An 11,879-nucleotide genomic window follows, 5' to 3' on the forward strand; every position below is an offset into this window, starting at 1 on the left:
GTGCAGATGATGGAGGAGTCCATCCAAGCCTTGATCACGACATTGGGCTGGATTTTACAGGACCCCTGATGTCGGGCTCTGTTGCGGGGAGGAGGAGCCCGACACTGGGAGGGCTGGGCCTGATCCTCCTGACGGTGGCGAGGCTCCGTGGTGGCTGCCCACCATTGGGTGATGGAACCTGCTTTTAAATATGTTAATGAATACATTAAAATACACCTACCTGCCATCATACGACCCGCCGCGATCTCAGAGCGGTGGCCGACACTCGTGTGGCGTCACTTCCCCATCTAGAGAAAGCAGGCGCATCACTAGTGGGGAAGGGGGAACCTAAGATTTTTAATGCAGGTGGGGGGGACGGGGTCAAATTACTATCTTCAGTGTCGCGGATGGTGGGAAGGGGTGAACTGTGAACTTTGTATAATCTTGGGGGGGGCGGAAAGATCATATTTCAAAGGTAAGTGTTTTTGGGAGGGAAGGGTAAATACTTAATGTTATTGTTATTGGGGGGTGGGAAGGGGCGTTAGAATTTTTATTGCAACAGTGGGGGTGGGGGTATGTCTTTAAATATTTAAATCAACCGGCAGGGTTGGCTGTCCTTTAAAAATGGTGCCAGCACCTGCGCAGAGGCAGCTGATGCCATTGCCAGTGTCAGAGAGCCTACCCACTTCACGTGATTGGGTGAGGGGGGGGGCAACCCGGGTATTTAAATGAGCCACTGCGCAGTAATGTGGGCTGCCATTTTTTTTCACGCGGCCTCGCCCCAGGAGTGGTGGCGGGTGCTTAAAATCCAGACCATTGTCTCTGACTGGTGCACAAGTGGCCTCCTCCATTGAGAGACCGGTGACGCTGATGGAGAGCCATATCCAGCAGAGCACTCACTGAGCTGGATTTAATGGGCTCCCAGACATGGGCTATGAGGTGGGGAGGCCCATAGAAATGCAGGAGGCGGAGGGTTCGTCGCCTTCCCGTCGCACTGCAATTAGGTAGGGGGCAGCAAAGGGCAACAATGGCCTTACTGCACAGAGGTCAATTGAGATCCTTAAGAAGCCTATTACTAGCCACTTACGAGCCTCTTCCCACTGCTGCTGGAATTAAGCCATGCAGGGTGGTCACCCAGTGAAACAAGGTGACCTCCCTGTGGACGTGGTGGGGGTGTTGGGGGCTCTCCTCCGCTGCCTCAATTCCAATGGTAGTGCGCAGAGGCCCTTAAGTGGCTGATAATAGGGCTCTTACAGGCCTCAGTTGGCCGCCGGCAGAAAACAACTCACTTCCCGGAACACATACCACCCCCACCCCGCACTCAGCACCTACGTTCCCTCATCCCTCCCATCACTGGGGCCTGCCAGACTGGCCCTGGCGACCTTACCTCTTTTACCTGAGGTCTGGGTCTCCTGCGCTGAGCCTGGTTCCAAGGCCTCCTGCAGGACCAGTCGTGGCCACTGCTCCTAGTGGCACCACCAATACTACTGAAAAGTAGTTAAGAATAGAAAGGTAAATGAAGTTAAGCAACCTCCTGCAGCAGACCAATCAAAATATTTTCTGGGTGAGATCAACAATCCAAAACAAGCATTTTGATCAACAGATGTATATATCAACAGACACGTCACTAATTTCAAACTCGACACTGGAGCAAGTGTGACAGTCCTGTGAGATAAAGAGCCTGAGCCTTCCACACACATTCTGCAAGCAACAGAAATGCAGTTACATGGCCCAGGAGGTGTTGTACTTGAAGTAAAGGGGAAGTTACAAACAATGCTTCAATATAACGGAAAGAAGATATTAGAAACACTGTATGTCCTAAGCAATCAGGAATTCTTACTCTTAAGTAGAAGAAATTGTATTGACCTTCATATTATAAAGAAAGTTGAAGAAGATAAACAAGAAGAATCCAGGAGCCAGGACAGAGGGAGAGCCCCCCAACCCGAGCACTGCAGCGAGTCCGGATTCCGCCAGACAGGCCGCACAATGTGGCGAGAACCCACACAACAGCACAGCCCGCTATCCCACTCAAAGACTACAACAGTGAGAAAGAGAAATGCAGAAAGTTCCTACAGGAGTGCTACACGGACAGAGAACTTGGAAAGAAGCAAGTCCAACAAAACTGTCAGGAACACAGGCAAGATCAAAGAAAACCTCTAATTTCGCCCCTATTCCCAACTAGACCCTGGGAATGGTTGGTGATGGATTTATTCTTCTTGGAGGGAAGATCCTATCTAATTATAGTTGATTACTTCTCAAGATGGAGCGAGGTTAAATGGAAGTACACAACAACAACTGAAGCAGTCATCAGATTTTTACAAGAAGTTTTCACAACACATGCTATACCTGATCAGATAGTATCTGATAATGGACCACAATTTGCAAACGATTACTTCATGCACTTTGCAGAAGGATGTGGATTTGTTTACCTAACAAGTTCTCCTGAGAATCCACAATCAAATGGAGAAGCTGAGCGAGCAGTCAGGACCACTAAAACTATGTTGATGAAAAATCAAGATTTCCAATTAGCACTACTAACATACAAAAATACTCCATTATTGTGCGGATTAGTGCCATCAGAACTCTTAATGGGAAGAAAACTTCGAACGCAACTTCCAATTCTACCCAAGAAATTACTTCCAGGATTGCAAAGCAAGGATTATCAGAAAGTACAAGACAATTCATATCAAAACAGACCCATAATTATAACAGAAGATATTGTACAAGAAACGTACCAAAGTTGGCAGAAGGGCAAAAGGTGTGGGTACGAGACCAAAATACAGAAGAGGTAATTCTCCAGAAAGACGAGAAACAACAGCGATCTTATCGAGTACGAACTCAAGAAGGTTCTGTACGGAGAAATAGAAGGAATCTTATTCCTTTACATCAAAGATGTCAATTGGTCATACATTTAGATGACTCAGATGATGAACTGAAAATTCAAAAAGCACCGAATGCTACAAACCTCAACGAAGGCCGTCCACGTCAAGAAACAAGGGATCAGAGAAAGACTACCAATCTTCTACATCTGACGACAACAAGATCAGGGAGCTGATCAGTGAAGCTTCCCGATAGGTTGAATCCATGAAGTTAGAGACTTGGGGGGGGGGGAGAGGTTGGGTAGCATGTAAATAAAAAAGTGAATGTAAATCAATATATATTGGGATAAAGACAAAAGAACAAAGAACAAAGAACAGTACAGCACAGGAACAGGCCATTCAGCCCTCCAAGCCTGCGTCAATCTTGATGCCTGTCTAAACTAAAACCTTCTGCACGTCCGGGGTCCGTATCCCTCTATTTCCATCCTATTCATGTATTTGTCAAGATGCCTCTTAAACGTCGCTATCGCACCTGCTTCCACCACCTCCCCCAGCAGCAAGTTCCAGGCACTCACCACCCTCTGTGTAAAGAACTTGCCGCTCACATCCCCTCTAAACTTTGCCCCTCGCACCTTAAACCTACGTCCCCTAGTAACTGACTCTTCCACCTTGGGAAAAAGCTTCTGACTATCCACTCTGTCCATGCCGCTCATAACTTTTTAAACCTCTATCATGTCGCCCCTCCACCTCCGTCGTTCCAGTGAAAACAATCCAAGTTTATCCAACCTCTCCTCATAGCTAATGCCCTCCAGACCAGGCAACATCCTGGTAAACCACTTTTGTACCCTCTCCAAAGCCTCCATGTCCTTCTGGTAGTGTGGTGACCAGAATTGCACGCAATATTCTAAGTGTGGCCTAACTAAGGTTCTGTACAGCTGCAGCATGACTTGCCAATTTTTATGCTCTATGCCCCGACCAATGAAGCCAAACATGCCGTATGCCTTCTTGACTACCTTATCCACATGTGTTGCCACTTTCAGTGATCTGTGGACCTGTACGCCCAGATCTCTCTGCCTGTCAATACTCCTAAGGGTTCTGCCATTTACTGTATACTTCCCACCTGTATTAGATCTTCCAAAATGCATTACCTCACATTTGTCCGGATTAAACTCCATCTGCCATTTCTCCGCCCAAGTCTCCAACCGATCTATATCCTGCTGTATCCTCTGACAATCCTCATCACTATCCGCAACTCCACCAACCTTTGTGTCGTCCACAAACTTACTAATCAGACCAGCTACATTTTCCTCCAAATCATTTATATATACTACAAACAGCAAAGGTCCCAGCACTGATCCCTGTGGAACACCACTGGTCACAGCCCTCCATTCAGAAAAGCACCCTTCCACTGCTACCCTCTGTCTTCTATGACCGAGCCAGTTCTGTATCCATTTTGCCAGCTCACCTCTGATCCAGTGTGACTTCACCTTTTGTACCAGTCTGCCATGAGGGACCTTGTCAAAGGCTTTACTGAAGTCCATACAGACAACATCCACTGCCCTTCCTTCATCAATCATCTTCGTTACTTCCTCAAAAAACTCAATCAAGTTAGTGAGACACGACCTCCCCTTCACAAAACCATGCTGCCTCTCGCTAATAAGTTCATTTGTTTCCAAATGGGAGTAAATCCTGTCCCAAAGAATCCTCTCTAATAATTTTCCTACCACTGACATCCTGTACCTGTTTGATGTGGATGGGACTCTCACTGAAGCCCAACAGAAAATCACTCTGGACATGGATGAATTTATACAACGTTTAAGGAAAAAGATGAAAGTTGGAGTTGTGGGCGGTTCTGATATCGATAAAATTAAAGAGTAGCTGGGAGATGAAGTCATTTCAAAAGTTGATTATGTGTTTGCTGTAAATGGCTTAGTTGCATATAAAGCTGGAAAGTTTTTGGTTAAACAGAGCATCCAGAGCCATGTTGGTGAGGAAGTACTGCAGAACCTGATCAACTACTCTCTAAATTAAATGGCCAAGATTAAGCTGCCTAAAAAAAGAGGGACCTTTATTGAGTTCTGTAATGGAATGCTGAACATCAGTCGTATCAGTAGAAATTGTAACCAAGAAGAATGTATTGAATTTTTTGAACTTGATAAAAAAGAAAAAATCAGAGAAAAATTTGTGGCTGATTTACAAAGAGAATTTGCAGGGAAGGGCTTCACCTTTTTTATAGGTGGACAGATCAGCTTTGATGTGTTTCCAGATGGCTGGGATAAAGACCTGGGGGAAATGTATAAGGGTATCAAAGGGTTAATCTTGAGAGGATGTAAAGATTACCGCCCACCAGGTTGAGGTAAGAGATTATGTGGGAGAGACTCGAATAGATACAGCGTGGATTTTGAAGGAGATACACAGTCTAGTGTGGAGTGTATATAGTTACTATACAATAAAGATTCATCTTTAAACAGTACAGTCTAAGAACCTCTCTGGCTAGACTCTATAGTGGCAGCATAAAGAACCAAATACATAACAGTTTTAATTTGTTGTATATGTACATTACACACAGGAAGTCAAGACCAAGTGTAGTCTTCAGGTAAAGTGGAGTTAGAGGGTGTGCATTACTTAGACCAGGGCATACAAACATAATTCTGTCCCCATTTTGAAGTCATACATTCAGTACTTATTTTTGTATAGTTGATTTAGTACTACTGTTTATAGTTAAGCCATTAGAGTTATGGCAATTTGGGAAGCTGAGAAATAAAGTGGGTCAGAGCATAGGAGCTTCTCCGCAGTACAGGATAACAGCCACCAAACTGAGGCGCTACAGCATCAACAATGGCAGGGGGTTATAGTTACAACATAACAAGTTTAATAGGCAACACTGTGGATGCTGCAAATTTGAAATGAAAACAAATAAATGTTAGAAACACTCAGAAAATCAGGCAGCGTTCGTGGAGAGAGTTAACTCATCAGGTTTCATCACAAATGTATACAGAGGTATTTATAACGAAAAAAAAGTTGACACAGAAGTGTGATGAAACATGACTAGAGTAAGTAATGTTTTGTGGAAAGAAAGCCCACATACATGTAATATTTTTAGTATGTTATAGACCTGAGCTAGGGTTAACTTGGGCCGCCATGAGTGGGGGAAATACAAATGAGCTTCTGAAGGAAGGGAGTCAAGATGAGAATGACTTAATCATGGGTCCTTCTTATAGGTTTCCTTGAGGCCAATTCATGCATTTAAGATCCCCTACATACCCCTTTAATGGATGGCTGGTACAGTGTGTGGGAAAGGGAAAAAACAGTAACATACTCATGCTTTGAGAAGGAGAACATCAGTTTATCGAGCCAACCTTTGCAAGCCATATAATGATTTCCCTCTTGTGATTTTGGAACTGGTAACCCTGTATTCCCATTCTTAATAGGAACTCATCCAGTTCTTTTTTTGAAACCGCCATGACTTTCTGTTCCATCATTCCCTGCTGCCAATCTGCTCCATAATTCTGTTACTCTCATGCTAAATTGTTCAGTTTGCTGTCTTCTTTTGACACCATCAGTTTAAACTGTGCCCTTAGTCCTCAAAGTTTTGCTTGACAGAAGAACCTTCCTGGATCCAAATGCTTCAAATCTGTGAAAATCATAAATTCAACTATTAAATTTCCCCCCATCCTCTGCCAAATAAAATAAAGCAAATGTGAGCCAATATAAATAAATAGTGGAAACAGCTATTCCGGTTCTCAAAACTGAGTCATATTAAACTTCCATCTTACATTTTCAAACTCAAAACATCAGAATAATTTAATAAGATTTTAATTTATTCAATGGCCTCCTTCTGTGCTTTAACCATTCTATGATACACTGCGTTATACTACATATTTCAAAGAATTGCCTATTGTGAGCATATTATTAACAAAGATGTGCTTGCACCTATTTAATATTTGGATTATGTAAAATTTTTAGTTCATAACATAAAGGAAATATAATCATTTTAAAAGCTAGGCCGGTCCTGAAGATCTTATTTCAAAGTTATATTTTGATATTTTAATTATATGACCTTGAAATTGCAAATTTAGTATAATATTTTGATGGGAAGCATTTGTCCTTGTTGATGCTGCTTGTGGCATTCCAAATAATTCATTAAAAATATATGTTCCATAAGCACAGAAGTTTTTAATAATGGTTGCATACACCTTTCATTAGCACTATTTTCTACATATGTATTACTGTCACTTTCTTTTGAGAACATTTTAACCCCAGGGTTACTTCTCTGGCTGCAGCCTATTGATTCCTTTTGTGTTAGATTGTCAATACTATGAAATGATTTTGAGGGGAAAAAGCCCATCCACTTCAGATGTGATGCCTCCTGCATTACCTAAACCACAGCAGAACAATGATAGACAACAGAGCTTTTCTCCTCACTGCCAATTCATTCCCCATGGCAACAAGGATAAGAACGCTTGTCTGGAAGAGCTTCAAGCTGGGGCCTGGGATAATAAAAATGGAATAACATCACAACAATTACACTGATGAGTGAGAGAGGCCACAGATGCATTCAGACACCCACAACACTGTAGGCTTGATGCATTTAGTGTTTTGCTCAGTGTCTCTTGTATGTTGAGAGCAGGTAAATAGAGATTTTCAAGTGAAACGTGTAAGAGATATAATGTGACTGGTTGCACGCAACCTTGGTTGGTTTGATAAGTATACAAGCAGTTTTCAAATATATTGCCATCTACTTCTCCTAATTTAAGGTAACCTTTGTCTTTGTACTTCATTACCATTTAAACCTTACTGTGGTTAGTGGTTTACCAGTATAGATAAGATTGAAGGATATGTCCAATACCATTTGTCAATCTAAATGTATCCAACTCCATTAAAGGGAAAAGTATCCTCTTTTTATCCTAAAATATGTTAAAACTTTGACTTGTAGAGTTTGGCATTTATGAATGGAGAAGATATTTGAAATGTGTAATAATAATTTAAAGTTCTGTATTTCATTTTCATAAGCTTGAAAAATAAATGGCTTTACAACATTAGCGTTCCTAACAGGAAGCGTCATGAGTTAAAACTAATATCATGAAAGGCTATTTGCTATTGTGCGTGCTCAGAACAATCAGGCCTAATCACATTGGATTGTTTCACAATATTATCAACATAAATAGCAGTGCTAGATCTATTTGTGATACAGACATACTTTGTATTTTCTGTGATGATCTGATCTATAAGCACGTTTCCTGTCAGCTGTCTTTACTCTGCCCCTAGTTCTCCCTTAAAGTTTTTTTAAATTCATGCATGGGATATGGATGTCGCTGGCTAGGCCAACATTTATTGCCCATCCCTAATTGCTTTGAGAAGGTGATGGTGAGCTGCTTTCTTGAATCGCTGCAATCCTTGGGATGTAGGCACACCCACTGTGCTGTTAGGGAGGGAGTTCCAGGATTTTGACCCAGCGACAGTGAAGGAAAGGCAATGTAGTTTCAAGTCAGGATGGTGTTTGGCTTGGAGGGGAACTTGCAGGCGGTGGTGTTCCCATGCATCTGCTGCCCTTGTCCTTCTAGGTGGTAGAGGTTGCAGGTTTGGAAGGTGCTGTCGATGGAGCATTGGTGAGTTGCTGCAGTGCATCTTGTAGATGGTATAAACTACTGCCACTGTGCGTCGATGGTTAAGGGACTGAACGTCGAAGGTGTGGGATGGGGTGCCAGTAAAGCGGCCTGCTTTATCCTGGATGGTGTCGAGCTTCTTGAGTGTTGTTGGAGCTGCACCCATTCAGGCAAGTGGAGAGTATTCCATCACACTCCTGACTTGTGCCTTGTAGATGGTGGACAGGCATTGAGGAGTCAGGAGGTGAGTTACTCACTGCAGAATTCCCAGCCTCTGACCTGCTCTTGTATCCATAGTATTTATGTGGCTGGTCCAGTTCAGTTTCTGGTCAGTGGTAACACCCAGGATGTTGATAGTGGTAATGCCATTGAACATGAAGGGGAGATGGTTAGATTCTCTCTTAGATTATGATTAGAGATACAGCACTGAAACAGGCCCTTCAGCCCACTGAGTCTGTGCCAACCATCAACCACCCATTTATACTAATCCTACACTAATCCCATATTCCTACCAAACATCCCCACCTGTCCCTATATTTCCCTACCACCTACCTATACTAGTGACAATTTATAATGGTCAATTTACCTACCAACCTGCAAGTCTTTTGGCTTGTGGGAGGAAACCGGAGCACCCGGAGAAAACCCACGCAGACACAGGGAGAACTTGCAAACTCCACACAGGCAGTACCCAGAATCGAACCCGGGTCCCTGGAGCTGTGAGGCTGCAGTGCTAACCACTGCGCCACTGTGCCGCCCCTTGTTTGAGATTGTCACTGCCTGGCACTTGTGTGGCGCGAATGTTACTTGTGTTATGACCAGGTGAGAAAGGGGGTCTAGGGGTTCCCTCTCAGCCTTTGCCTGGTTTAACGATAACATGGTTTAATTTTAAAAACACTGTTTTAGCTCCCCCTCAGTGAATCCTTGTTCACTGCTTTCCAATTGTAAGGCAAATAAATCAGTCAGACAGGTTTTCTTAGATTTAAACAAGAAAGGTGGAAGTTTATTAACCTTAAACCCCTAATCCAGTTAACGACTACAAATTCTAGACACAACCATGCTAGCATGCATACGCGATAAACACACACGCAGATAGAGACAGAAAAAGTCGAAGAATTAAAGGAGCAAAGTTTGAGGCAATAGCTGGGTTTCTAATTACTGTCCTCTGCCCAGTGCATGCTTTAAGACTTGTTTCGATGTAGGAGTCTTTTCTCTCTTGAGGTTTAAGTGACTTCAGTGGATCCGGAGATTAGTGAAAGAGAGAGAGCCAGACAGGCCAGAGGCTCCTGGTCCAAGTTAGTTGCAATCTGTAGACTGTCCTCAAACTGTCCTGTGTGTAGTTCAAAAAGCCTGGGCCAGCAGGTTAGTCATGTGACCAGCTGGTTTACCCACTCCTGCATTTGTGGATTCTCCATCTTAGCAGACACTGGAATGCGGGCTTTCTTACATCATCAATATCTGGTGATCAAAATCCATTTGGATTAATTGGACTAGGGAGTAGTCGCTTTGTCTCTCCAAGTACTGTCTCTTATTATGCAAATGTCCTCCAGCCAAATGTCTGGTGATCTCTTTAAAACAAGTCATTTCTTCACTCCAGCAACAGTTTAATATTATTGTTCATACGACAAAATTAATAAGCCTCATTCTTGGCAGGTGGGGGTCTTCATGATACCTCCCCACACAACGGAAAGAAATGCGATTTTTTTTAAAAGAACATTTCATTAAAAGGGACTAGAGAGAAGATAAGTACAGGAAAACACATTTACATCTCCCTCATTCATTCAGAAATCCTAACAGTTGTTACAGCCTGGCTTTTCTTGGTAGCAGTGCTGCTTTAAACGACCCTTTTTGGCATCCCAATAAACATGTGGTTTTTGGGGAAGTTTTTCAATGTGCACATTTCCATGACTGCCTAAGGTGTCTTTCTTCTTGTTGAGGTCTGCAGGGATAGAGGGTTAGATTTAATTAGCCCTCAATTGGAGTTCTGCTCAAGGGCGGTGGCAGTGGGTGGAACCACTCTGGACTCTCTTTCAGTGCTTTGATAATTTATGCAAGGGCTTTTTACCTTAGGGAATGGTTGGTTTCCTTTTCTCCTGACTGTGGTGGACGGATTCCTTGCTAATCTTCCCTTTGTCCTCTGGGACACTCCTTCTTGTAGGTATTTGTCCAGATTCTACTGCATTCCCCTGTGGCACTTCAACTAGGTGAGGCATCACCCTCACAGTTTCTCTGCCCTCTAGAGGACTTTCTTTGTCTCTGCAGGTTCCTGTAAATGCTGTTTGCAACTCTGGTGGGGTGCTTCTAGTGTCTGCATTTACATAGGAGGATCTGGGGTTGAAAATTTCAAATATTTCGGGGTTGGCAGTAGTGATTTTCATCCAGGATTCCTCCCGGACCACCTTTAACCTGCCCTCTTGATCACTTTTTCCCCTTTCCTCTCTGACCTTTTGCCAGCCTTGTGCCTGCCTGTCCCCTTTTGTTCTCAGCGGGGGTCCCTTACAGTTCACCAGCCCTTTGCTGGAGGGTCCTCCAAACACCGATAAAGGACCTAGGGATGCAGATTTCACTGTAGGTTGGGGTTTCCCCTCAACCTGGCACATGTGGCAACTCCTGCAGTACTCTACCACATCTTTGTGTAGTTTTGCTAGTTAAACTGCTGTCTTATGCGAGCTTTGGTTTTTCATATACCAACATGTACAGCCACTGCAATCTCCTGGGCCATTCTTACTAATTCTCTATGGTACCTCTGCAGCACCATTAACTGGTGAACCACTGTCCACTCCTTGCCTTCACGTCTGTGAGGAGAACTCCATTTCCTCATCAGTACCTCATCAGGCACTATGACACTTCTGTTTCTCTACATGTGTTTTGATGGAGATTGGGAGAGTTTAAAAAAAAAACTTCTAGCAAAAGTACCTCTATGAGATTTTCATAGCTGAGCTGTACTTTAAGAGCCCTCAGCCACTGGTCAAAAGCCAGCTACTTACTTCTTTCAAACTCCAGGTAAGTTTGATCAGCTTGCTTCTTGAGGGTTCTAAACTTTTGGCAATAGGCTTCCGGTACTAACTCATATGCCCTGAGGATAGCATTTTTTGTCAGTTCATAATCTGCTGCACTCTCATCTGGCAACATGGAATATAACTCATGGGCTTTTCCGGTTAGCTTGCTTTGTAGAAGGAGAGTCCAAGCCTCAGCTGACCACTTTAACTGCCTTGCCAGTTTTTCAAAAGACACAAAAAATTCTTCCACGTCTCCCTCATTGAATTTTGGGATCAGTTGGAAAAGTTTTAACAATTCTGTACCCAGCCCTGAATTACGCTCTTCCATTTTGGCCATGCTTTCACTGGGGTTACTCGGTCACCCTTAGTTAACTCAAGTCGCCTCTCTCTTCGCTTTCCTTCTGGAAGGTTCGTTCTCTTTCTCTTTCCTGTCTTGCTTTCTCTCCCTCCTCTCTCTTTTTCTTCACGTTCTTTCTGGA

General features: G+C 43.4%; 1 pseudogene; it reads left to right on the top strand.

The window, feature by feature from the left end:
- Positions 1 to 2,180: 2,180 nt before the first annotated feature.
- Positions 2,181 to 5,153, top strand: LOC137373336 (uncharacterized; annotated as a pseudogene).
- The last annotated feature ends 6,726 nt before the right edge of the window (positions 5,154 to 11,879 follow it).

This window comes from Heterodontus francisci, chromosome 9, assembly GCF_036365525.1.
Source record: "Heterodontus francisci isolate sHetFra1 chromosome 9, sHetFra1.hap1, whole genome shotgun sequence".
NCBI lineage: Eukaryota > Metazoa > Chordata > Chondrichthyes > Heterodontiformes > Heterodontidae > Heterodontus > Heterodontus francisci.